The following is a 22543-nucleotide window of genomic DNA, read 5'->3' as shown; positions in this document are numbered from 1 at the left end:
AAATATTAATCCAGCAAAATGCACCCCATTTGGTCACTAGTGGCAAAGTAAAATCTAGGGGTTTGGGGTTTTTTTCAATTTATGCCACAGGGTATTCATTTTTAGATTTTAAAATGCTTGCCAGTTTGCTTTCTGTACTGTCATGGCAGCCCAGTTTTGCTGCTGTCTCCCCTAGGCATCCCACAGCCATGCGCCAGCATCCCCCTCCACTCCCCCGCCCGCCGGACCCACCTCCCTGCTGGCACCCGGTTCCGAGGGGAAAGCTGGAAACCCAATGTTCAGCTGCACAAGCCACTCCCCACCTACACCGCTCACAATGAATGAATCACTTTCACCATGAGTGCAGAAATTATTTTTTATACCCTGGAAGGCAGCGTGAATAGATGGGCCCTATTTCAGTTCTACATGGCAGTTCCTGGGCACAAATCACAGGAGCAGGACACGGCGGCAGGGCCAGGCAGAGGGACAGCCTGGTAGCACAGACTGTCTCTAATGGGGATTTTAACAAAGTTATCAGTTTTGTGTTTAAGCCACTGAAGACGTGATACTGACAACAGCACAAATAAATTGGAAGTCTGTTACAAAAACAATCCTGCAAATTTTATATTTACATGGCAACCAGCTTATTATATTTACATGAACATCTGCTGCAGGTTCACTAAAATCTTTAAAACAGATGGACACGAAGAAAGAGCTGGTAATTAACAAAGCTATATGTTGATTAAATCAGCGTGTGGTTAATTTTAATGATTACTGATCTTTATTGGGGTCCATAAGACTTCTCAAAATCAAATTCGCTTTAGCTGACGTGTTGATTAGCTGCAGAGCCACAGACATGAGTGCTGCTCGCCCACGTGCCACAGCACCGCGACAGCCATCGGCATTCTGCACTCCTCCACAGGTGAGGGTCTGATCCTGCTTCCAGCAAAATTAACTGGAGCAAGTAATTGTGGCTCCGTAGCCAAGAAGTGCTGTTGTGAGCATCCATTGTGGCTTGGACATAAACCTTTCCAGGATTAATTAATTCCCTTCCAAGTAGAGCACCCTTTCAGAAAACCACAAACCAATCTCCATTAAGACATTTTGGCAACAAGGAGCTGGCCATCGCCCTCTGGTAGGATGCTCCAGCTACCAAGTTACCTCCACCATAGACAAAATGTGTGTTTATCTCAGCTTCAAGCTTTAGATCTCCTTATATCCCTGTCCACTAAACTGAAAAGCTTTCTGTTATCAACCCCCTGCTCCCTGTGTTCATACTCACAGCCCGAGATCAAATCATGCCTGGCCCATCTTATCCTTGAATTCAGCAGGCTGACCCCTTCCAGGCGCTCGGTGCCCGTCTTCTTCTCCTGGCCCTTACCCCTCTGCTACCCATGGCCTTCCATGATTCCTCTGTGTGGTCCCTCTTCCCGATGTGGTCCCCCTCCCCCACATGCACCGGCCACAGCTCAGCACAGGGTTTCCACACCAGCCAGACCCGAGCAGTGCCGCCTGCGCCTCCCCCGATTCCCCAGCACCTGGAGGGTGCTGGCCAAGCCCTGTCCAGAGGTAATGGCCATGCCCTCACCTCCCACCTCCAGCTGCCACCTGACAGCCCAGCTCACGTGACAGTCCAGCAGCATCTCACTTCCACCCCAGATGTCACACCGGTGTCAAAGCAAATGCCATATGGGCAGCTGGCATATCAATACTCTCCCCATCTACCACATTTGTCATCTCATTAAAAAAAAAAGCAAGTCTTATTTAGCGGTCCTATTTTCCATACCCGCACGTTGATTGACACTAATTAGAATACATTCTAATTAATTATACATTAATCAAGTCTCATATCATCTATTCTCCTGGACTTACCCGCGTCGTACCCACCGGTCCTCCCGCCCTGGCACAAGGCTGCGTGCCTCCAGCTCCTGCCCGCACTGCCCAGGCCCCGGCGCTCCAGCCTGAACCATCACTCTTCCACTTGCTTTTTCTGGCCAGTTCTACTGGTGAGGAGAAAACAAGAAAAAGATGTTAATTTGAGAAGAGCTTTGTTGTTTGTATGATTCAAAATCAATACACAAAGAGTACCAGTACAGCCTCACAGCACGCCCCAGGGAAAACGCGGCCACAGTCTGATGTTCCGGAGCAAAGCACTACCCAGTTATTCAGGCCACTGCTTAAATACCACAGCGACCAAGAGGCCAGACTGCGTTAGTGCCAGCTGCTTATGGGCGAGGGGAGAATAGGACTGCCTGGGTGGACTACCTCCGAGCCGAAAGAGGTGGCTCAGCTCCTCTGAATCATTTCACCTGTGAAAATTAAGGGAGTAATGAGCACAAGCAACACAATTTCTGATGGTGTCCAGAGAAATATGGCAATTCAGCAGTACAGATCAGCTGGCTAGTACAAGGGATCAACACTGACTCGGAGCTAGCAGTAAAGCCACCCTACTTGGGGTGGCACGTAGAACACCCATAAGAGGTAGGAGAGTTTCAACTATCCTCTTGTCACTTGTTTTAGGTGAACAAGGGCAAAAAATTACTTCTGGAGGAAAAAAAAAATAATAACAGGGAATCTAGACCAGGAGTTGCAAAAAAACCCCTCTCTTCATGCTCTCTGACTATGATAGCACTGTAGGGCTTTCTGCACACCCCAGAGAACAGATGTGGAATACAACTGGTCCATCCCTGGGGAAAAGAATTGTATTAAAAACATGCAGACCAATTCTCTGTTTTGCAAGTGAAAAATAAATCAAATAGGAGTAAATTTTTGACTGGTTCTTTTGTCACCAACAGAAACAACCACCCCAGAATCCGGATAAGGGGAAGGCAAAGCCACTGGTGTGCAGGTGTAGCACAGCACATTGCAACAGCAACAACACGGGTTTCCATTATGGTGTGAGCGGTACAGCATATTGCACTACTGGCTGCTGGGGCTCAGCAGAGAATTGCTCTCATCCCTTTCTATCAGCAGAGCCAGGAAAGTCATCGATTCAGAGGAAAGGGGTCCATCTCAGACCCCACGTGGGATACGGCCAGGCCCTTGGTCCGCCAAGCCTAAGGAACAACCAGGACCTGTGTCAACCAACTGGTTACAGCGGAGCTGAAAGAATACATGAAATAATCCACACCGAATCAATGTTTGTATTGGAGGTGTTTAACGTTTGATATACTTGAAGCAGAAATGGCTTAAACAGACTTGCAAATCCAGCCTGGTGTTACACTAATTACTCTAAACGAATTCACCAAACTGTGCAAACTGCTGAGTCTGTACTATAAAAACCTTTCATAAATACCAGGCATTGGGATCCAAAACGCTTCAGCGCATCCTTGGAAGACAGGACTATCATGGCAACTCACAACTCAGTGGCAGTTTGTAATTAAAGAAACATTAGCCAATTAAAATTACTGCAGGTATAACCACTGAGGGTCTGAAACCATACCACTGCCAATACTGGAAGTAGTCCTGGATTAATCTAGCCACATACTTCTTTTAATAGTATTTTTCTTTCCGCAAACGCTTAAAAAAACCCAACAAATTTTAATACTTAAAAAAAAAGGGCCTGTGCACCACACCTCTCTGTGCATTTCCCTGTAGCGATGCCCTGTGATGTCGCACATGAAGTTTGCTCCTGCAAAAGTCTGCGGGAACACAATAGGATTTTACATAACATTAACAAGCATAGTTTTATCAATGCGGAAACACACAAAGATGGCCTAATCTCTAAGCAAATATACATTTCTGATTAAAAGAAAAAGGCCTAAAAAAAAGCTAAACTTAGCCACCACAGATAAGAACTACTGCCATATGCTGCTACATAGCTTCACTCTCATTCAGAATCACAGGGATCAACAAAACATTGTCAGGAATTATGTCAGTTAGTGTGGATGATAATGCAGAGATTAGATTAATTAAACTGATAAATCCCAAGCATGGATCAAAAGCATCCAATATGGAGAAAGCAAGCCGAGTGACAGGTGAGAAGTAGCACCAAGATTTGCAAAGGTCCCGCCAGTCCAGCATGGCTGGCAAGCCTGGACTGGTAAAATGAAGAAATAAAGAGAAGGAACCAGAGGTGGGTCTGGGTAAGGACAGTGGCGGGTCCTCCTCGGCCGCGGGGCTGGGCTGCACCGTGGCTGGGGTCTGCACTGCGGCTGGGGTCTGCACTGCAGCTGGGGTCCGCACTGCCCTCCTGGGCCACCACAAGGACCAGCCACCCGCAGCCTCCGCTGTGGCCCATGGCAGGGTGAAGGGGTCAGCAGTGCAGGAGACCCCCACCCCTGATCATGCCCAGCCCAGGGAGGAGCTGCCCGAGCCCTGTGCCCTCCTCCTTCACCCCCAGTATGGTGCTTTCCATCTGCCATTTTCAGGAAAATGGTGCAACCATCACTAAGAGTGAATTAAAGAAATTACATCAGGAATACTCAGAGGAAATAGAAAGAAAGAGAAACATGCCAAGATGTTTTTTTTACATGGATACTTTTCCCTTTGCAAATTTGCTACTTAACAGAAGATAGCAATGCAAAAGAGCTGCCAGGAAGAAAGAGGTGAGTAATTCCAACCACAGATTTCAGAAGAAAAGCCTTTACAGTATACTTTAAAATATGCTTTATGCAAATATAGTCTAAAAATTAGAGGAAGAATATGTATTGTAATTCTTTTTACGTAGCATTCTCCTTGCTGCTCAAAAGGAAGTGACATTTAGCACATTAATGAGAATCACAAGTGACACTACTTTGGAAAATTAGCAAACCAGTAAAAAATAAATAATAGTATCATCAGAGGAAATAAAGATGTAGGCAGAAACAACCAGAAAATCTTGTGAATAAACCTGTGGAACTCACTGCCAATGGATATTGCTGAGAGTGAACATTTCATAGAATTCAGCTATGTATATAGGTGCTCAGACAAAACACTTATTTCAGCCAGGTATTATGGAAGAGGATATAAAACCTTCTATATTAGCATAGAAATATACTCTGGATTTTTCCTATGGACAAAGGTTCCCATAATGATCCATTTTCGTGGTTTTTCCCGTGCCTTCTGAAGCATCTGACAGTGGTAAATTACAGAAGAAAGGATAACAAAGCGGATGGATTGTCAGTCTGATCTCATATGTCAGTCCCTAGATTTCTGAGTAATAAGGTGAGACTTAACTGGGAAAAAAAATGAAAACTATTAAGCAAGGCAGAAAAGCACGTATTGAATACGAAACAGAAACTTAGAAAGGTAGTAAAAGCTAGAGACCTTGGGGCTGGATTGGACAGTAAATTAGAAATGAAAACGCAATAGAATTTGGCAGCAAAAAAGGTCAATGCAATTTGGAACTGTATGTGCCAAGACTTTCAGTCACAGAGCAGGGAGGATGCAGCCTATTACCAGTTTTCTAGACTTAAGCAGCTTGAATAAGTTTCAAATAAATATCCAAACATTTGGATGCTTAACAAAATCAAGCCTCAAAACCCGTTTGGATTTTCGCTTTGATTTCTAACATCTTTATGTTTGGCCTCTTTTCTGAGAATTCAATCTGTTGTAAAAATGAATCTTTCAAGATAAGCACCTGCAGTTGCCAAGAGACTATTGTGTTAAGCCTGAGGATGATTTAGCATCCTCGCAAACTGGGATTTTGGTATTAGAAAAAATTGCTTCGCTCTTAGTAGCAGATACATTTCAGATGCCTGAGAACATGGTAGTTGCTTCTCAGAACTTCTGGTTTAGTTATTCCCCCCCGCAAACCACAGCTATTTTACTTAAACAACACTTTATTCTTGAGGCCCATTACCCTGGCCACTGGATAACACACACCAATATATAAGAAAAGTCTCTAAATGAGACACAAAATAGTCCTTTCATTTCCAAATGCCCTGCAGCGACCTTTCCATCGCCAGAGCTCAATTTACTGCCATTTACTGATCTGTAATGCAACGAAAAGCCCAACTGAAGAACAAAATTTCCTGCACAGTTCCTCTGAAACTGAAGGATACAACAGACTGGGGACTAAGCTCCAGAGCTGTCAGCTGCCCCTAAAAATAAACCTTACTAATATTTAATGCCCTAAGTATTTAAATACTATGATGCAGTGAATAGCAAGAATTATTTTGTCTTTGAACGTGTTGTTGCTGAACTCTTTTTATAACCAAAAATTACATCTCTTGGCTGTTTATTATTGTTTGATTTAACTAAATCCTCCACGTCAAGGAAGTTAAAATCACTTCAGCCTCGACATTCACTAGTGATTTTCTTTGAAGAAGGTAGAAATTTATTTGGCTTGACCTAATGATTGAACTAAGCAGGTTTTCTTCAAGCCATCTGCCAAGCTAGACATATTCACTTTGCATGCTCTAAAGTTGCATTAGAAACGTTCCTCATAAGCACAAACAGCTCAGGAAGCTTTTAAATGACTGTGCATTGTTGAGATAAATCCAGTGCTAAAAACTGGGTGGTTTTTTGAGAGCCTCTTTGAACCGGGAGGGAGGGGCTTCCCGTTATTTCCCTTGCAGGCTACAGAAACACATTTTTCCAGGCATTTCACTGAAAGGCTAAGCAGCAAATGCGGTCATTTAGAAAATGTAATCATCTGTAAACAGTGTATTTCCTAACAGGATGGAGAAAACATTAACAGTCAAATTTATTGAAGACACCATTCATAAAACTTCCAGTTATGACAGGGCAGTAAATACAATACGCACTTTGAAACAGGGAGGACTGAGAAAGGCCGGGCAGGTCAGCAGAGCAAAGGCGTGCAATGGCAGGGCGCCTGTGTTCCCGGCCACGTCGGCAGCAGAAGCCAGCGATGCTCACGGCCAGCATCACCCAGTGTGGGGGCTAGCCCGGCGTTCCAGCCCTTCCGCACTTCCTGCTCTCACCATGCTCTGCTGGCTCAGGCCTGGGTCCGAGGTGAGGTCCCTGTGCCCCCCGCGTCACCCAGGACCAGTGTCAGCACTGCTGCCATCGCTCTCACCACTGCTCCAAAACGAAGCGGCACTGCACTAGGCAAACTGGCACGGCAGAGCTGAAGGCAGGGATGGGGTTGCCAGGAGGGGGTTGAGCAGGGTGGGGAGCTAGAGCTGCCCTAAGAATAGGTGGGATGGGCACAAGGCTCATGCGTGGCAAGCCCAAGCAAGCTGCAGGAATGCTGTGGGGCTTTTCCCAGTGACCCAGCAGGCTCTGGCCCCGTGAGCCACAGCAGCAGTTCCTGCTGTCTCTCCTCCACTTTGTAAGAAACTCGCCATTGTTTCTTGCTGGTCAAACTCTTAGTTTTCCTGTGGTTCTTTTTGACCTAAACTGCAGGTTAACAGAGACCCAAACTATGTCTGTTGGGTACAGCAAAGCACGTAGCAAGTAACCTTAAAAAATGGGAGTTTTTAGATCAAAAAGATCAAAAAACTTGCTGTTGCCAGTTATCCCTGGTCTTTTAATTCTTGGTCGTTATGCCAATAAATTATAGGTTCAAATAAATGTACTCTTCTCTGGGTTCGTGGCAGATAGCAACAAAAACCCGAGAAATGTATCCTGCTCAGTACAATAATAAACGGAAATTCGCATTTGGTATCAAACTACTGGAAAATAGAAGGATGCTGAAGGAACTCTTGCTCAGAATTGCCTGAAAGTGTTTGCTTTCACTCCACGCCAGCTGCGGGGACAGCTAATGATGATGCTAGAATGGTTTGCTGACTCTTACACAACAGTCTGAAGTACCTTAAATTGTCCCAAATGGCAACAGTTGCGCTGTGTGGTGGACAGAAAGGTCAGAAATAATGGAACTTTGCCTTGAAGCTGTTCGCAGTAACACACAGCAAACTCGAGGGCAGCTCCCCCTGCTTCTCCGGGAAAATGCAGCTTTGCTTCATTGCCTGAATCTGCACCTTTGATGACTACAGAGGTTCCTGCTCCCCGCTTCGCATGTGGGTGAGTCTGATTACTGGGAGTTGCAAAATTTACATGAGAAGCCTGTCCATTAAAAATTCCACATAATTCACAATACCAAGCACTTGGTGGAAATCAGAATGAAGATGCATTACAATGAGGATGTCAGCCTAAAACCCAAAAATGAAATTTACAAAAAATATTATTGCTCGGTAGGAAGGATTGACTAGAGTGTATTACACTATTAATTTTTAAACAACTGCAGTGAAATAAAGCCAGCTGCTAGAGTGATCAGAGTGAAGCAGGCGGGAAATTAAAGGCTAAGGTTTGTACCTGAATTCAACTCATACCCCTGAAACGTCTATTCATTATAGCGTCTAAAGAAACAGGAATTTGTCAGTCCTTCAGGTGGTGTAAATTAAGAGCACTTCCATTTGTTTCAGTGTAATGATCTCTGTTTACACCAACAGAGAAAACGTAGCTTCAAGTCCTACTCCTTGAATTTAATCTTCTGGCTTTTGCTAATATATCAAAACACTTTTTTACAGAAAATTACTCCTGCTAATTTTATCAGGCTGCCTTCAGAGGCTAGGAATGCCGAGTCTGATTTTTATCTTGGCTAAGTTGGTATAAAATCGGAGGCTCAGGCTGCTTTGGTGGCAATACCCTGAACTTCTGCAGAGCAGCGGAGATAATCCTCTGACAGCTCTCCAGGGCTTCTGTTCTAGCCGAGAGCCCACATTCAAATACAGATGAAGGGCAAGTGCTGCCTGGCTTCCTTCACGCTGAAAATCCACCTTGTTCTGGTGGATCCAGCCCCGCTTGCTATTCCTGGACCCCAAAACAATAGCTTTTTCTCTGCAGAACCTCACACTGGGGATCAAGCTGCAAATTGCGGAGACAAGCAAACACCCCCCCATCAGATAAACCCCCGAATGAGACCTTCTAAATCCCACACTTGTAACAGAGGGAACTTGGTTGGTTTTTTGTGTTTAAAACTCAGATCCACCAGTCATCCATTTATTCATCCCATTATTTCTCCCCTGCAAACCCCTGAGCAGTCATGTTGCCCTTTAAAAAAATTTTTAATCACACTATTTTAATGCTTGAGCAGCATTATTTGAGAATCAAATAAAACAGGAAATGAGTGGGTGAACGAAAACCGTCTGCACGTACGGGTGGTCAGTGGAGATGGCCCCCAAGGAAACACCAGCCACAAAGAGAGCGGGAAAAGCAGGCGGGCAGGGCCGGGCCGGGCAGGGGGAGCCAGCTGCAGGCAGCAGAACTGGGCATCGAATGCCGCAATGCTGCTTCTCGAGGGACTGTAGATACCTTGCTTGAATGGTGTTTCAATGCACGGCTGCAGCTCACGTTCTCTTTGCTCTACTGCAGACTACCTGTGCCTTGTGCCACTGCCTCGGTGCCCGCTCCCCTACCGTGGCTGCAAAGTGCAGAGCAGCAGTGCCAAACCGTCGGCGAGGGAGCGGGGCCTTGGGCTGCAAGGGCCAGCTCACAGCCCACGGGGATTAACTCCACCATAAGGAGAAATCAGGTCACTATGCGCCTCGAAATGACTTGCCCGCTATTCACAGTCTGTAGAGGAACAGGGTGTTGAACATGGGCAGGACAAGGTGTAGCTGGTGACAGACTCACCTGGGACTGCTGTGCTGCTGCTTCGTTGAGCTTCGATGACCAAGTACACAGTAAAGAGTTTGTAAGAATGTCTATCTACACCAGGCTGGAAGACCTCCATAATGCATTAGTAGTGACACAGTCGACAATGGCATCAATAGGAGCAAAAAGAATGATAATACAGAACGGGAAAGCCAGTGAGTAGTGGGCATGCAACTGGGATTTCAGATATTACTGGAATTTATATTAGTTAGGGGAATCACAAACCTATTTAAAACATGCTTATCATACACAAACATGAAGTGCCATCTACTCCGTGGTTACACACTGGGGTTCATAGCGGTGCCACAGAGATATAATTCTGCCATACTGGAGCATGCCCATCTGCTCTGGTACGGAAATCTCATGGAAACACATGCTACGAAAATACAGCATATGGTTACCTTCACTCAAAAAACAGCGATGCTATAAAGCGAGCAGGAGCTCCATCCGTAGCCAATACAAAATATTTGGAGACAAAGCTGCTACAGCCCCAGTCTCCTTTCATTCAGTCAGAGCTTTCCAGAAAAGAAAAGCTGCAAGGTGTCTGCAGCGTGCGATGGACTGCCCACCAACACTCACGCGCCGAACAAGCCATGCTGCGTTTCCTAAGGACCAGCCCCGGAGCTGGCCCAAGGGCTGCAAAGACGCAGCAATCCTTACAATGCTAACATCCACCTTGGGCGGCGCGGGAAGGGCACAAGTTGAAAACTGTCTCAGACCTAGTTCTGGCTGGTCCGAGTTCATGCTCCACCTGAGATAATGTGACTGAGGTTCACAGGCATCACCATCATCAGAAGTTCAAGGCGTATTTACCTCTTTGTGCAAAGTATGCTGAGCCCCCTCTTGGTGCTGGGGTTCCTGCTTTCACCTGGCTCTGGGGGCCAACTGGAACTTTGGTCTGGGAGGGTGCTGCTTCTGGGGCAGCTTCACAGCATTTATTTTTACAGCAGTCCTGACAGGCCCCATTTGCGCTACCCAGTGCGGGGCAGGTCCAGCTGGCCAGGCAGCGGACATCCTGCCCCACATTGCCCCCGCTGCCCCACACTGCTGTGCTGGGCAGTGGGGACAGGAACCCACAAGTGTGCTGTGAGCCACTGACATTGGTCAAGAGCAAGAGCACCCAGGAAAAACAACTTAAATGACATTCACCATCTCTATGTGAACATACTCTTACCCCAGCATATACCATTCCCTGCCTCTGTTAAGCTCAGCTTCAGAGCCTTTCCTCTTTCACTGCTGGAACAAGGTTTTTTTAAGGGAGTGGCAGGAATTTTTTCACAGTTGCTTTCCACGCCAGGGTTGCTTTGCTAAATATCAGCTATGCTTTGCCACAGTAGTGACTGCTCTTAGCTTGTGTTCTCTGGTACTTCCATTCTCCAGCCACGCCCATCGCATCCTCATTACATTCAAGCGGTCCTGGAGATACACTTCACATACCATTTACTTTTTGAGAGTCCTGATGCCTTTGCAAGTTAATTAAAATGGAACTTCAAAGGCTTTTTGTAATAGATTATAGTATCTTTGGTTTCATGACATCTGTTAAAATTTACAACTAAGGATGCCATTTTTGGTGAAAAACGTGTTCTTTTATACCCAGTCCATTTATTTCTGTATTTATTTAGTGACAGAGCATCTCATTTATAAGAAACATGCAAAAGCAATCATTAATCATACTTTTGTCATAAAGCAGCTTTCTCAGCAGTCAACTAAAAATCCAGAGACAAGCTGCTCGTATGTGGGTGTTCTGGGGACAGTTAACTAAACCTTGCCAACAAAGCTGATAGAGTCACCTCTTTTTTTCAAAGTCTAGCAGAGATTTGGTAGATGAAAACAAAGAACTGGCAAATTAGACACTGGAGTTATCTGGAAAGTATACAGCACTAAGAATGAGAAAGAAAAGTAAATCAAAAGCAGTCAGTGCGATCAGGATTTTCAGTGTATCAGAGCCATTTCAGGAAAAATTAAAAAGTGTTTTTATATCACTTAAACAGCTCATAGGCTGTTCCCTAGCAGCAATTTGATGCATTCCTACTCAAGTGGGAAAGAAGTGATCTCAGCCACAGACAGCCCCGTTTGACAATGTTCCTGTGCTCAAGGCCATGCTTATTTCAGCAGACAGGTATTGTCCAGCCCCTCCCACCTGCCGGTGCCTCTGCCCGGAGCCCCGTGTGAGCCCAGGGTACAGCACTGCCCTCTCCGGATTCCCCTGGGATGCTGCCACAGTGAAAGGTCAGCATTTTGTTAGGTTTCCCCTCATTTCTCCCTGCCACACCTAGCCCACATCAACAGACCTCCACTGACAGCATCAGTCCTTGGCATGAGATAACTCATCCTGTGTTCACTTGGGGATTTGAATTTGTAACATATCTCCCAGCACTGCCAAAGCACCACAACAGGGGAAAAGGAGAAGAAAAACACGAGATGCTGGGTTTGGCAGCTACAACAGGCCATAGTCTCTTCTTCACAAGGTCCCACCACGTTTGGAGCAGCCCACTCTCACAGCAGCAGAGGACAAGGCACCAGCACCAACAGAAAATTCACTCAGGCTGAACAGCTTCTTACAGTTGTTTGTCCTGGTTTTGCAGACAGTCTTGGCACTCTGCTATCAGAATAGCTGCAGAAAAGTTTTCATGCTTTTGTATGTAATTCCTTTTAAAGAAATATGTTCTGCCTTGTTCTATGCTGTAACCACAGTTTTTAAACACTGGCATCATCACTGAAAGCACAACATGCCTGTTCATTTGATTTCTGTTTTGCCTTAATTATCATTCCTAGCCACCGAAAAGGACTCTACACACGTAACAGTCTGTGCAAGTAAGTTGTGAGTAATCTGTACAGGAGTTAATTTCAGTACGTCAGAATTCTAGACTCCTCTCTCTCTGGATATCAGCATTTTAAAGAACATCACTTTCTTCTGTTGGTGAGGACCTCCCAGCACTGTGCTGCCCCCACGGGCACCCCCAGGTCCCGCAGCCAGGGCCAGGTCTGGCACAGGCACTGATGGGCACAGTGGCGGGGGCTGCCAGGGACAGCTGGGACTGACCGTGCTCCTGCGGTTCTTTGCTCTTGGTCATACCCTCTACGCTTTGGGATGATCTCTTTGCACCCTCACCCCGTTTCTCGCAAGACGCTGTTCCTCCTGCCGCCACTTCCGGGGAGTGCGCTGTCCTGTGTCACCTGGGCTGAGAATTAACGTGTTTTGGCATTGCTACTTAGGCTGACATGGCTGGCCACTTTGAGATACAGGCATGAAGGTCATTACGTGCAAGTGATTAATGGACTAATGTCTTTCCTGAGTTCTTCTCTACGCTTTAATGAATACACTCAGTATTCAGCATGAACCTAGAGGGTATGCAGCTCAGCTGATAAAACCCATCTTGCAAAAATCAATGAAAGATTAAAAAAATAGTCTTAGCATGGTACATAGCAGCACTAGTCTGTAAAGTACCATCTTCTATCTGCAGGTTGCTGTTTACTAAACATTAATAAACAAGAAACAACTCTGAGTCTGCACTGTGCTGCAGCAAACTAGAAACTGTAACTGTCCTTGTCATTCATTGATTTAAAGGTAAAAGATCTCAACTAGTCCAAAATCCTCCATTATTGTGTTTTTTTTATTTTCTTAAATATTACCTCTGCCTTTTGGAGAATACAGACTTTGAAACACAAAAGCCAACTGACTTACAAGAGACTTGCAGAGAGTTGGGTGTCTGGGAAGTAGAACAAAGACTGCGCGGCAGTTCCGTAAGAACATTCTTCTAAAATGTGTGGTCAACAGCAGGGACTGCTCCTAATGCCCTTAGGATTTTGAGTGGACACCCTGGGGTCGGGGGGGAGCAAATCAAACCTTAGTCGTGGGTGGCTGTCTCAGATGACCAGCCTTTACCACTAGGTATGGACTTCTTGGTAAGTGCAGAGGAACAACCCAGAGCAGGTTGAAAAGAAACGTTATTCCCTGGTGGGTTTTGTGGCAAACTCTGCAGCAGGATTACCCAGTAGTAGCTGATGTGAGAGGACAACAGCAAAGTCACCTGTGAGGTTCCTGGGCTCTGGCAAGGCCCCAGTGGGGTAAGTCAGACCCTAACCAAGGCCATCCAGGGCAAGGGTGGAGGGAGAGCAGCTCCAGCTATCTTCCTGCCTGAGGTCTAACACCACCTTAATCACAGAACACAGTTCACATTGTGTGCATCTGTAATTGTCACTCCTCTTCATAAAAAGCTAAAAATATTAGCTGTGTTACAAGCAAACCTCTGAAAACCAGCAGAGATTCATGCTAGTGCTGTGAAAATGTCCTATAGCTCCCATCTTAAAAGGCTGTCTTCAACCTCTCACACTTGTGATTTCTGAACTTTTGTGCTTTTTAATTATGTCACAGTGAGAAAACAGCAAAGGCCATCTTAAAAAAAAAAAAAGGTTTAAAACTGAAAATAGGTTAGATCACTGCTATTCTGAAGTACAAATATAGACAGTACCAGATTGCCTAGGCTATCTACACCACCTCCATGCATCACAAAGCTCAGATGGCCTCAAACTAGCCAGATCTAGCTGAAAAACATTACAAAAGCATAATTCTACTTTAGCTATTTTTTGCTAAACCGGCTGGGATATTCACAGGCTCAAATACTTTGAGCTCATTGTAGATAAGGGACTTTTTGCGTTATGACATGGCGTGATTTGATACATGACTTTCCTTGACTATCTTTCCACGCTCTGCACAACGCTGCAAAAGCAAGATATGCCGAGCAGCACAGAGCTACAGCAATTTTTTTTGGATCTCTCTAGTATACTACTGTGAAGTGAATTGTGACAACTTTTGAAGTAAAACACCCTCTTGTAGAAATAAAGCAGACCCCTAAAGAAGAAGGATGGTGGTATTACATTAGTTCAGTGTGGCACAATATTCTTTCCTAGAAAATGCCATTTAGTTGCTGTAGCATATTAGAGAAGACAGAAATCCAATAACATTCACACATTTCCATAATCTGTTGTGAAGTGCATATATCTAGTGATATCAGCATGGGTTAGAAACAAGTATCTCAACATCTGGAAGCGTGCTGGAAATGAACACTGCTGAATATGAAAGAGGATCGCTGTCAAACTACAACATAGGTCTTGATTCATTGTGATCTCAAACTTGTCAATATCTTCACATAAACGAGCGAGTATCCCAACCCTATCTTTTGTGTAACTCCTACAAAACTAACTCCCACTTGACACTTCCACATGACCCACTAGGTACAAAGGCCAGACATACAACCACGATCATTGCTCACTCCATCCACCGTCAGCAACCTGCTTCAGTCTCGGGTACATTGCATTTTTCTTATCATACATAACTTAAAACATTCCGTGACCTGTTGCATGCAACCAGAGTAAGGAATTAAGAAGGCTCTGTCTTTTGAGGTCTTTGCTGCTTTGTCCCTCATCTGCAACACTCTGAACCAGTGACCTTCCCTACAGGACTGCTTATATGCTTTCTCAAAGTGCTTCTTCAACAACCAAACATATCATCAGAAGAATTGCAATCCCCTAATGTAACTTGCTGGGGCAAAGAACCTTTCCTAGGGTAGTGCTCTGAGAGTGCCAAAAACCACAACAACCTCTGCAGCGTCACCCAGTGTCGGATATTTTGGGTTTTGGTCTGCCCCAGTATCTTCAGCCCAAAGTAAAATTGTTGGGAATTAATGGCTTTCATTCAGTCTTCTTGTAAAATTAGCTTTTATCACACCTACCAAAGATGCCTCATGCTTTCGTAAATGCGGAAATGTGTCATTATGATGAGAAGCCTTGGTGAAAAGCCAGTCATTAAATGAAGTTAGTAGATCCACAAAATGCCACGGTGCAAGGCTGGCCAGGACATTCTTACCTTGACCTTCTTCCTTCATCAAAGTGCCTCTGGGGGCAGGGGGAACCATTCATGCCACAGTGTTTTGTAGAATCAAATCACCACTTCTGCAGTCTAGGGCAAAAAATATCTGAATCAAAGGGCATCTGTAGCAATAATATCTAATATGACAAGGCAAGTATGAACCAGGTCTAATAGCTAAAGACTTTTTGACTTTTTAAGATGTTCAATTGAACATTTAAAAGGTTTAGTCTCATAACAGGTCTAGAAAGCACCCTGGGGGCAGGCTTAAGTAACTACGCCATTAGGCAGTGAGCTGCAAATTGCCTATTAAGTCTGACTGAAACTGTAAAATTGCTTTTCACAATGCAAATTAATGTAAATAAGAACAATTGGTTACACATATCACAGACTATCAAATTGACGACAGATGATGCTTACCGTTTTTTCCCCCTGAATTAGCATTGCTTTAAAGTTAAATTTAGTGCGTGTTTAAGAGGTCTGGATGTTCCTATAATAAATTCTACCAATGCATTATAAACAGCATGCACATCGGGATGTATATCCTCTATTATATGAAATTTAAACCTCTTCTTAGGCGAGTCAGTGATAATTTCTTTCAAGCCTAATAGATACACCACCAAGCAAGCCATTTACTCAGCAACATATTCAGCCATACCTTAACCTCGTTCAGAAGAGTGAGATTATGAATCAGTTATAAAGCCGTTAGCGTGGAAGAAGAAAAGCTGTGCATTTCAAAAGCATCAACAAAATGATCAAAGACCCCGTGTCAGTCACTAGTGGGAGCAGCTGTGTGCAGTAGCTAACACCATCATTGCCAGGAGCTTTGACTGGGCATCAATTTTAAATTGGTTTCCCAAAGATGCAACACAACGTAAACCAGAAAGGCCCCCCTCTTTGACTCATCTTAGGTTAAACGGAGTCACCGTACACAGACACAACCAACCTAACTGCTTGGGAAGAACAAGGTCTGTGTCAAGTGATGACACTTTCAGTCTTGGTAGACTACTTCTATTCCACAAATTCATCTTTCAGGAAAGTTTCTGACAGCAAGGGGCAGAGGCGCTGCAGCAGTCAGAGCAGAGTCTTCCCATTTAGTGTGGGGGGGGTGTTCTTATCGGAGATTTCGCTTATCATTACTAATATTTGTTATCTGAAATTTTACATTCCTATCAGCTACAGAAATAACCATCAGAAGTTGATTACAGACTCTTGCATAAATCAGATATCGTGATAGCTCCCCAAGGATCACAGGCTACCTTGGTGAGGGAAGTACAGCTGTACATGAGGCATGGGTAGCCACAGCGCCTGGTGACAGCCGCCCGCAGCCCCATGAGCGCGGTGACGTGACGTGCCGGCCGTGGGGCCACCTGCTCAGCACAGCCCCGCACCGAGGCCGATGCTGCCCAGGCGTGCGGGGCTGGCCGAGCCAGAGGACGGACAAGGGCAGCAGATGGCCACTGCAGACCACCCTGGGGTCCCAGAGCCATGCCTTACTGCCCTGGAAAATAAGGCAGAGGCACCTCATAAAGGAAAGCTGAGACTGTCCTTTAGCAACACACTTCCAGGCTTGGGTTCTCAAGAAGAAAACAGCAGATGTCATGAGACCCGTGAGGAAAATCACCAGGGCTGGAAACTCAGCCCGTATCTTGCATGGCCACGGACCAGGGTGATGAACATCTTGATGCAGCAACTGCTGTAATTTCAAGCCATCTTCATCTCTTTTCTTCACTGTTGTGCTGCTGTTTTCAGCAGCATTTTCTTCTTTCTCTATAATTTTAATTGTGGTGTTAAAGCATGGTATTTGGAAAGAGTCTGGTACAAGATGCATAGGTCAAATAAACACCATGTTTGCTTATCTTCCAGAGCAATAAATTTTAAGGAAAAAAATAATTAGCCACAAGCTGAGACTGTTTTCTTTCAGCCTTGGGGACCTTTCAGTGGCAGTCAGCTTTCTGTGCCTCCTTCTCATTAACATATTGATAGATATAGATTAATTAGACAAAAAGAACTTACACCAAATTTGAAAACACTGACCTATATTTTACTTATATGGTTGTTTTGGTGTCCTCTGGGGTTTGTTCAGGTCTTGCTGTGTTGGCTTTGCTGAATGCATTGGAATCTTTTTGTATCACATTACTCACTGTCTGGGACATAACATTAAAAGATTTTAATCCCTGGATCAGCCAAGCCGCCCTTCTTTTCCCATAACGTTATGGTTTAACTGGTATGTCACAGATAAAGGCTTCATTTAAATAAACTACAGCTCGCAAGCATTCAACAAGAAGATAAAATGGCATCGACTACGCTGTATTCAGCCTGCCCCCCTGCAGGGTCAGTCCCTGGAAAGGGCTGGAAGCTCGATGGTGATGAGCAGCAGAAACCCACGCAAAGGGGCATGGGGGGATCCGAGCTACTCAGCCGCCAAGCTTCCCTATGGCCTTCCAGCAGCTTCCAAATGCCAGCATGCCCATCACCAGCTTCCACCTTGCCTCCAGTATGTCCTTCTCCTCTCCTGCATCTTCACGGTTTGATGGCTACAGAGCTACACCTTCAGCAGCCATCCCATCAGGCGCTGCTCCCGCTGCTCAGGGGAGCTCCATGTAGGTTGGGAAGGAGGTCCAGCACCGCCTGCCTCCCCCGTGGCCTCCAGCCCATCAGCGGCAGGTCTCAGCCAGCACCCGGTCTCCTGGCCCTGCCTGAGCAGCTGGGGTGGTGGCATCAGCCTGTTCAGGTTCCTGCAGCTCTCGCATGACTCGTGCTGGTACAAACAATGCTCCGAACAGCTTCTGCAGGGGATGAAAAACAGTCCTCTCTCCTTGCACGGTCATCCCATCCTCCCCCATGGAAAAATCAATAGCCCAGAAACTAAAAAATGTCTGGATCTGTTGTGTTTCCATTGTCCCAGGTCCCAGCTGCGATCTTCTTTACAGTCAAGCAGTAATTTGATGGAAGCTGTTGTTGTACCCTCTATCTGAATATATTTCTTTGATAACAGTGTTCAGCACGTGCACCTGGCCTGAAAACTTGTATTACCCGACAACAAAGTATAAAACGAATTCTGAAAGCCACCAAATTTGAATGTTAAAAGGCTGTTTTCTAAGCATCGTGGCATTCCCTGTAAATCACTAATGGCAAAATGAAAGACTTTATGATACTGTTACTAACAGACAAAGTTAATTATTACAATTTTTGAAATGCTGGAAACAGGATACCTACGCATATAAAAACATAGTGATTTATTTTAATGCATTTTATAAGTAAATTCTTAACAGATGGATGGAGCACCAGAAGGGTAACACAAGGGAGTCAGCAGGTGGACAGAGAAGCCAAGAACAGACTGGCACTGATCAGATTATCAAATCCAAATACCTTGAGACAAGCACAAGCTGCCCACGAAATAGGCTGGCGCTGACCAGATGAACAAGCAAAAATAGCAGGGAACAGCAGACCTTTCGCAGCTTCCATTTCCAGACCCAGGGCTCCTTCCTGGGGGCTACTACACTGCCACAGAGACTTCCAACAGCCATGTCCCACATGCCCAAGGCTGATGAGGCTGCACGATTGGAGACAAAGTACTGTAGGTTCCCAGGACTGGTGGCAGGAATTCGCTGCCTCGCACATACGCGTGAGCACATGCCCAGTCTCTTTGGCACTATCCTATACACACACATACACAAGTGTTTTGAGAGCTCCCCATTGTTAACGTGTCCTTATATATTTGTTCTTGCCAGAGCAAATCAAAACAATCAGGCTGTCATTCAGCTGCTACAAATAATCCTTCTCACTTTGCCCAAATAAAGAACCAGTTTTTAGAACAATTATAGAGCTAATGTTGAGATATGCCTTTGTCTTCTCCTGCTTTCTGATGTTACCTGTCCTGTTTCAACCTCATGTTGACTTCTCCAGCTGTCCATCCCTGGCATGCAGCTCTCACCTAGGTCCAGCTGTCACTCCAGAGGTGGGCCTTCACCAAAGTCCATACCAGCATCACCACAGGAAGGTACTTTCACTTAGGGCTGAAGGGCTGGCCAGGACACAGTTCTTAACTCCTGGCCAGCTGAACAATTTGAAGTATACTCCTGACCTTCAGCTTCCACTCAGAACAACCAACTTCGGCACGTTTAGGTAAGGTTATTCCATGTACACATTTTGCCACAATTAGTAACAGGTCTCTTCACCACTTTTATTGCCTTATCATCCTATTTCCCTAGTGAAAAAAATAACTTCCTTGTAATACTATCTTTAAAAAATGAGGGAATACTAACTCTGGCTCCAGACCAGCAGAGCTCTCGCCCACACACCTAGCCCGGGTCATGGATGCTGGCCCATTGGACTCAGGGAGGGATTCCATGTGCATAAGGCACAGCAACAGCCTTACTGAGAAACAGAGAGACAGAAACATCACAGCATTAAGTGCTCAAAATAACGAGACTCAAAACCTGCAGAAGAAATCAATCTTTCTGGGTCTCTTCTGCTACAATGATCATAGGTGTTGATGTAACAGTTACAAAAAATCCCTCTCCATAAAAACTTGTAATATGTATGTCAGTAGTATCTTTTAACAAGATCATCCTGAGGAACGGTCAATGTTGCCATTCCACTTGTTACTTCACATCTTTATATATTTCTCTTGACAGGCCCTTAACAGTTGAAAAGATTGTACATGATGTTTTAGAGGAAGGGGAGCTCTGACTGGCAAAACCAGAATCCTAACCATAACTAAGGTTAGGTTTCTTTCTCTTATCCTTATAGAATTAGGAAAATAATTACCTACTCAGAACATATTTTCAGAGATTACTATATCCATGTTACACATCTGCAAAAAGTCAAGGAGTTAAGCTTGTCAGAAGAGAGGTAAGAGCCTTGCATATTAAAATATAACTGAAACAATCTTTTGCTATCCTATAAACATTTCCTGGACTAAATCCCACCTGGTCCCTTGCTGTTCTGAAAGCAGTTGCACAGTTTAATAACATCTAGATAGGATTACTGTAATTCCTTGTTTGCACTTCTGCCAGCATTGCCATTGCAGAAGCTGCGTTTTGTGCTCCATGCCGCAGCCTAAGAGCGGGGCCATCATGAGGCTTCGCTACCAGATCCTCCCCTCACTGCAGAACAACGTTCCTCTCAAGCTTTCCAGACAGAAAGAGGCTTGAGAATAGATTACTGAAGTTAATTTTTAGCTACACACTAAGATCATTAAGGTCTCATCTTGTAGTCCAAGGAGAATCATTAAATACAAGTGAAGTCAGCTAAAGACCGAGTGCCTTGTTTCATTAGTACTTAACTATTGTTCACCATAAATCTCGAATGAGGTATTTTGGACAGTGTGCTTTACCCTTCTGTTTTGCAGATTTACTGCTTTCCTGTGGCTCCTTCTCCCAGACCTTCTTTCCTGTGTTTGCTTTATTTTACTTTTTAACAGAAAAACTTGCCTCAGGCACTTGCAATGTAATTTTCAGCCACAATCTATTTAATACTTTACATGTGATTCTGCCAACGTTCTTCGAGTGACGATGCAAATAAATAAGCCAGCACCTTTTCACGGCTGCTGTAAAGACTGATTTTTCCCCTTGGCCGAGTTTTCTACACATTTGTGTATTGACTTAATTCTCAGTGATCAAATCACATATTGGCTTCTGGATACAGCACTGATACATGTAAACTGGGATGTGCCTAACAAGCCAAAATACTGCTAGTCAAGATTTCCAAAAATGACTGATTGCTTTGTGTGGTCAGCTTGCAACTTTTTCAGCATGTAGTTTCTCAGTTTTTTTGGTGGGGTTTGTTTGTTGGTTGGTTGGTTTTCAAAGAGGGTCCCCCGTGGAGAGTCAGCCAAGTCACGACAATCACACCAATATGGCTACAAGCCGTGCTCACTTTATTAAACAAACAGGTTATATTTATAACTTAAACCAACCGCCCACCCGACTTTACACACAGGTGATTGGATAAAAGTCTCTGGCCACGTGGGCGTCCGTGTCGCTGATCGGTGGGCATGCTGCAGGCATCCGACCAGAGTGTGCCGAGGAGAGTGTGCTGATTTCGCGGTTCCCAGGACTTGCTCTGCACCTGGCTTCTTGTTTGTGCATAGCTTGTTTTCTTTCTCACCCTCCTTGTTCCCAGGACAATTTAAAGTTGCTCTGCAGCTTCAACTAACAGGCCTGGGTTGTCCGACCTGAACAATGGTAACATATGTCCTCGGTCCTTTAAAAATGCCTCCACAGGTTTTGGGGTTGTTTTTTTTGGAAATGTAGGCCCTCAAAATAACTATTCCTTTCAAAAAATTCTAGCTGCGTGCTTTGTTCAAGCAGTGTTCCCATGAAATACAAAACATGGAACACAAGCAAGTGCTTCTGCCAGCCTTGACAAAAAACATTTAAAAGACAACAGCAGATACAGTGAAGCTGTTAAGAACCAACAGGTCTTTCAGCATCCAGGCCACACAAAAGTGTCCAGCACACGTAGACTTCCATTGCAAACAGTCTCGGTAGTTGTGGCAATCATGCTGGTGAAAGGATGCAAAAGGAGGCAAGATTCGCAGGGAGGAAAAACGTATTTTAGTAAGTCAACGAATAGTTGACTTCTGGAAGAGCTGGAAAAAAAATACACACAGCTCCTACCTGAAAACTGAAACAGAGGCTGTAAATGTTATCCATTGTCACCATTTGTAGGAAAACTGGAAGTTCTAATGAAGACTTGGGTCAGTATCACTCTGCCATTAATATCTATAGGCAAACGGAAGCCTTGTGTTGCTTTACTCCTGTTTACCTGTTTTAATAGCACTCAGCTGAAACATTCAAAACCTAGTTAATATCCAAACACCAGGTATTTTGCTGCCTGACTTTTACCAGTGAACTGAGAAACCAAAGCTTAATCTACCAGAAAGCCTGAGGCAAAAAAAGAGCACTTTGCTGTCCTCATCCTCAGGGTCATAACAGGATCAGGTCCCAGACGTGCAGCCATGCTACAGCCAGTGCTCACCAGCCACACATCTACCACATTAAATGGTATTATCCAAGCCTAAGTTTATCAATACCAGCTTAACTTCGCACTGAGGATTCGTTCTTGGATTATACCCACCTAACTAATTAAGATTACAGTCCAGCCAGACAACGTGGATGCGCGTGGTGAGGAGAAAATAACTCCTCAGAC

General features: G+C 44.8%; 1 long non-coding RNA gene across 3 annotated transcripts in view; it reads right to left on the bottom strand.

Annotated features, from left to right (window-relative positions):
• LOC130156650 (uncharacterized) overlaps positions 1-22543 on the bottom strand; it is a 92415-nt gene that overhangs the window by 19577 nt on the left and 50295 nt on the right. For all 3 annotated transcript variants that reach the window (XR_008824540.1, XR_008824539.1, XR_008824541.1), the window contains 2 exons: positions 15386-15478; positions 1852-1979 (listed from right to left, as the gene is read on the bottom strand). This is a non-coding gene — a long non-coding RNA (uncharacterized LOC130156650). The remainder of the gene's footprint in view (positions 1-1851; positions 1980-15385; positions 15479-22543) is intronic.

The sequence above is a fragment of the Falco biarmicus genome, chromosome 11 (genome assembly GCF_023638135.1).
Source record: "Falco biarmicus isolate bFalBia1 chromosome 11, bFalBia1.pri, whole genome shotgun sequence".
NCBI lineage: Eukaryota > Metazoa > Chordata > Aves > Falconiformes > Falconidae > Falco > Falco biarmicus.
This window is presented reverse-complemented; position numbering and strand designations above follow the sequence as displayed.